Genomic DNA, 5,657 nt, shown 5'->3' on the forward strand with positions numbered 1-5,657 from the left:
AAAACTACCTCATTGGTGGCCCTCTGGGCATCCTTCTCCTGCTGCCCTTCCCATCCGTGCACGGTGTTGATTTCCTTTTCTAATGGCCCAAAGGCCAATCTTCCTGCTCTGCACTTCTCTGAACTGCATTTTTCGAAATGCAGTTCATCAGTGATAATACATTAAAGTAGAAATAACGTCCATATTCTTTTTTTTAATTTAAGTCTAGTTGATTTACAATGTTGTGTTAATTACTGCTGTACAAGCAACCACCAGTCTGTTCTCTATAACATCCATTTTCAAATTCAGACAATGGAAAGGGGGGAGAAAAGGACATTGTTGGGGCACCACTGTAAGAAATGACAGCCCCTCAGCTATTTCTTGCTGCCTAGGAAGGCACCATGCCAGTTTGGCAAGGAGTCTTGAACTCCATAGGCAGGAACATTCTATGCTGGGACTTTAGGCCAGAGGTTGTGACCAGCGAACAGGTAGAAGAAAAAGAAAAATAATCAGAAAAGAAAAAATCCTTACTTAAGAAACCCACGTGGGAGAGGAAAGACAGACAACTTTCAAGAGCATTCTCTCTTTCCCAGACTGTGTTCTGATGGTGATCAAAACTGCCTGCATCTTCACCCTTCTCCTTGACAATTATCTGATTTGAAGTCACTGGTCCCACACATGGATGGGCAAATTAATGGTAGGGGAAAATAATCTTTGGTTTAATATTACCTTTGATAAATCGCTTTTTTTTTTTTTTAAGAAACACAGCTCAATTCGTCTTCAAATGCTGCCCGCCAGCGCTGTAGCATTTGCAGTCCTCACTGGCTGTTAAAAATTGGCAGAGGTTCTAAAGGCCTTCCTGCTGTCTATCTGAGATAAGGCCCAAGATCAGACGCGGGACTTTTGCAATAGCAACTTTTAACCCCACGCTCCGTGGTGCAAGCCGGGGGGAGGGGGTGTCTGGCAAATGTCCCTTTTCTGCTCGGGCCACCTGTGCGGGCGCGGGGCCGGGTACCGGCTGGCGGCGCAGCCGCGGCCTAGGGTGCCGCGGGGAAGCTGAAGGTTGCGCCCCCCTCCTCCCCAGCCCCGGCCGGCCGAGTGGGGCGCGGGTCCCCGGGTGGCAGAGGGGGTCGGTCTCCTTTCAGCCGCGCGGGTTTGGGGGTGGGGCTGGCTGTCGCCAGATGTCCCCTCTCCAGGGAGGGGGCGGGGAGGCCGGCCTAAGCAGGGCACTTACCAGCCTGATGACTTGCAGGTGGCTCAGAGGTCAGGTGGGGCCCGCGGTGGAGAGTCACCCGGCCGGGGCTGTGGGTGGGAACCGATTCCCTCCACGCCCTCCCTCCTCCTCGGCAGGAAGAATCCAGCAGAGCCCGCCGGGGCAGGGAGGTGGGATAGAGGCTTGGAGCCCAGTGAACCTAAGCTTTGGAGTTTGGACGGATAGCTAAACGTAATCTCTGACTTAACCAAAAAAAGTTATCCAAATGCCTCACTGAGAGATTGGGTCGAGGGTCCGGTTAAACACAAACAGGTTCAAAAGGAAAGTTCAAACGGTTAAACAAATCCTATTTTCCTAGTGGAGAAGAGTCAACTGGAGGCCAACTATTGCAAAACGTTTTTGGTGGGGCAAGAGGAGAGGCTTTGTTTGATGCTTAGTGAAATAAGTCAGACAGAGAAAGAGAAATCCTGTGTAATATCACTTATAGATGGAATCTAAAAAATACAACAAACTAATGAATATAACACAAAGAAGCAGACTCACAGACACAGAGAACAAACTGGTGGTTACCAGTGGGGAGAAGGAAGTGGGGAGGGGCAAGGTAGAGGTAGGGGAGTAAGAGGCACAAACTACTATGTATAAAATAAATAAGATACAAGGAAATATTGTACAGCACAGGGAATATAGCCAATATTTTATAATAACTATAAGTGGAATATAAACTTTAAAAATTGTGAATCACTATGCTGTACATCTGAAACTTATGTAATATTGTACATCAACTACACCTCAATAAAAAAAAAATCCTGTGGAATAAATATTCCTAAACTGCACTCAGTTTCACACTCTCCATTGAGAGCCTAAATGCATTCCTGGCTCTGCCACCTGACCATCCATACTTTCTCTAAATAACCCACAAGTTTAAAACATTAAAAAATAAAATTAAGGGAGGGAGGCAAACAGAATGGTGGCTGCTCCTGAGGGATGCGAGTCAGGTATTAACTGTGAAGGGGAGTTGAGGGAATTTTCTGGGGTGATGGAGCTGTTCTGTAACCTGATGGAGGCGTGAGTTGCACAGGTGTATGTACTGTCAAAAACCATCCAGTGCCACGCTTGAGATTTATGCATTTTACTGTATGTGTTGAATCCAAGGTCAGTGTTACCTCATTATTTATATCTCTCAATCAAGTGTCCCATTCTTTGCCATCTGCACTATCAAATCGCACTCAAATCACAATCATTGTGGCATTCTAATTTCCTTTAATTCACTAAGGAGGAAGAACCAGAAATCAATACCTAAAGGCACAGGCAGGAGATGGCTGGAGCAATCTCAGTTCAGTTTACAGTCAGTACATAGAATAACTGGTGTTTATGGCCTCAATTATTTCGCCTTCACACCGGGAGGTACTTAAGACAACTACTCTCCCATGTCCCCATTTACGTGTGGGAAGGAAGTCTACAAAGTGAGGAGCCTCCGAAAGCCGCACATCCAGCTGGGAAAAATCTGGCAAAGAGCCCAAAACATCGGTAGAAAAGTAAGAACTTGAAGGACATTTTCTTGGGTGAGGCAAAGACTGGGACTGCGATCTCCAGATGTTGGGGTTCTCTTGTGCCTTCTTCTCATCTCGTGGCTTCCTGTAACTCCTCAATGCTGATGACTCCTCCAAATATATCTCAGCTCAGATCTTTCCCCTAAACTACAGTCCTGTAGCTCAAACCCTCTACTTAACAGCACCACTGAGCTGTCCAAACTCAATCCCATTACTCTCCACAAACTGCCTGAGCACTCTGTCTTGGTGACTGGGACCATGGTCCAGCCAATGGACTGTGTAAGAAGCCCAGACACCTCACTAGACTTCTCTTGTTCCCTACCTCAAGTGCAGTTAGTCACCAGATCATAAATATTGTCCCTTTAATGTCCTTCCAGCTACGTTGGCACTGCCCTAATTCATTCAGGCCTTCCCCATTTCTTGCCCAAATTGTTGTCATCTTCTTGGAGGTCTTGTCTCACACCTTTGGATCTGCTGCCAAGATGGCCCGCTAGACCATGAGTCCTGTAGAGCAGGGGATGCATCTTATTTACCCTCTCCTTCCCAGGTCCCACCACAGTACTGACACATAGAGCTTGTTCAACTACATGCATTTTTTTTTTTTTGGTAGGGAAGGGGTAACTATATTTTGAAAAAATTTCAGTCTTACAGAAAAGTTGCAGGAATAATATAAAGAATTCATGACTACCCTTCATCTAGATTCCCCAAATGTTAACAGTTTACCACATTTGCTTTATCCTTCTCTCATTTACATATATATATATATATATATATATATAAATTTATGAACAGTTTGAGAGTAAGTTACAGACATGGTGCTCCTTTACCTTTAAATACTGTGGTGTGCATTTCCTGAAGACAAGGACATTCTCTTATATAACCACAGTACAGTTATCAAGATCAGGGAATTTTTTTTTTTGGCCACACCACGTGGCTTGTGGCAATCTTAGTTCCCCGAACAGGGATTGAAGCCGGGCTCACAGCCGCAGTGAAAGCATAGAGTTCTAACCAGTGGACCACCAGGGAATTCCCAAGATCAGGCAATTAACATCCATACAGTATTATCTAGCTGAGTCTCATCAGTTGTCCCACTAATGTTCTTTCTAGCAAAAGAAAAAAAGTATTTCGTTCCCAATTCCAATCCAGGGTAAAGCATTGTGTTTAGCTCTGTTTAGTCTCCTTTAACCTGGAACAGCTCCTTAGCCTTTTTTTCCTTTATGACATTGATATTTTTGGATTAATTCAATTTATGCCTTTTTGGTGATACAATAAAAGTGATGCTGTATCCATCTTAACATCTGGAGGTAAATGATTTGTTAACTTTGATCACATTATGTGGTTATTGAATCTTTATAAAATACAATCTAATCCTACCACCCTTCAATGGACCTAAAAGCATATAAGGCCCTGAAGACTTGCTGGTAGTCCTTTCTTGACCTCAGTCATGGTCTAGCTATATACTCTCTCTGCTTCTTGCCTTTGAACTTTCTATTCTCTGCCTAGACACGTTTTTCCTCCCACTAAATCCAACCCCTACCTCTGTACTGGGCTAACTCCTACCTAAGATTCACCCTAGTGTCCCCTCTACCAGGAAGCCTTCACTGAAACCCCTGGCTCTGACATGTCACTTGTACAGCACCCTGTCTTTACATTTTATTATAATACTCATCACACTGCCTGAGAACCGTTGGTTTGTCTGTCTCTCCTGCTACATTATGAGCTCTTAGAGGGTAAGTCCTGGATCTTTTATTATAAGTCCCTTCATTCATTAATCTCTTCATCCAGTCACACAAATCTGGGTTCATTGATTCCTTGCCATGAAGGAGAACATATACACCATGCGATGTCTCGGTAAGAAGGTGTTAGATTCTATTATGGGATGTGGCCTTGTGTTAGGCGATTTGAGGGGAGAGTCCAAGGATTGGAGGCTGTCAGAAAGTGGGGGTGATTCTATGATTGGGTATCTTAATCCTTATCTAGAAAGGTGAGGCGAAGGGAGTGATTGATAAAGAAGCATCACCCATTCATATGAGCTAGGAGACGGTGATGTTTAGTCATTTGGGGAATTTGGACAATGCTTATTAGTCTAGTTTTTGTCTTGATCTATTACAGTCATAGAGTGGCCTTGTCTGATGTTTGGAATCTGTGAAATTGGTCATGTCCATCGGGAGAGCACCAAGGCCTTGCTGTGAGTGCCAGGCCAGCTCCTGGATGTCAGGGGCTGCATTTCTTTCTCATTCCCCCCCTTTCATCCAAGGTCAGATGAGGTCAGGCCACAGGACATGAATTTATATATTCTAATCATCACCATTGCTGAGATATTGCTGATCTGGAGGGGGCACCGAGAAAATTGTCTGCAGGAGGACTTGGGCAAGTTTCTCCTGCTCCTTTTGTTGCAGGATGAGGTATTGAATCTTCTGATGTGACAAGGGCTGCACAGTGGCATTTATGACTCTGGACAGGATCCATCGGCCAAAAGCACCACAGGCAGTTACCAGAAACAAGATGATGATTCAGCCTCGTAATAGACTCTGGGCACAGGGGCCTAGATGACCCAACCCAGGCCATGGAAATATGTCCCATGTTTCAGCTGGTCTCTTGTAGAGAGCCAGGTGCCTTTTTCTTTTAGCCTCATCAGAAATTGTTCTACTTGACCTGTAGTATTTATATAAGTGCAGCAAGAGGTATTGCTAAAGCTAACTCGCTCCTTGGATTGCTCGTGACAGCCTGGCTAAAGAATTTAGACTTTTCTGGGGGTGGGGGAGCCTTCTAGGGTAGAAGTTGTGTCATTTATGGCATCTGTGGGAACCGCAGCTCACAGAGAATGCAGGAGGAGCCAGTTATCTCTCTGGGAGTTGTCCAGATTCTGCTGTGCTGCCCTCTTCTTCTTCTTCTTCTTTTTTTTTTTTTTGCAG

At 44.9% G+C, this 5,657-nt stretch overlaps 1 protein-coding gene across 2 annotated transcripts in view; it reads right to left on the reverse strand.

Annotated features, from left to right (window-relative positions):
- Nucleotides 1–1,299, reverse strand: part of RGN (regucalcin) — a 16,056-nt gene extending 14,757 nt beyond the window's left edge. Inside the window, exon 1 of one of the 2 annotated variants that reach the window (XM_024743537.1) lies at nt 1,214–1,299. The gene's annotated coding sequence lies outside the window, so the exon portion shown is untranslated. Of the gene's footprint in view, nt 1–708; nt 729–1,213 lie in introns of those variants that run through there. The other variant, XM_024743539.1, reaches the window with a different exon arrangement.
- Between the last annotated feature and the right edge of the window lie 4,358 nt (nt 1,300–5,657).

This window comes from Neophocaena asiaeorientalis, unplaced genomic scaffold (assembly GCF_003031525.2).
Source record: "Neophocaena asiaeorientalis asiaeorientalis breed wild unplaced genomic scaffold, Neophocaena_asiaeorientalis_V1.1 scaffold243, whole genome shotgun sequence".
Classification (NCBI taxonomy): domain Eukaryota; kingdom Metazoa; phylum Chordata; class Mammalia; order Artiodactyla; family Phocoenidae; genus Neophocaena; species Neophocaena asiaeorientalis.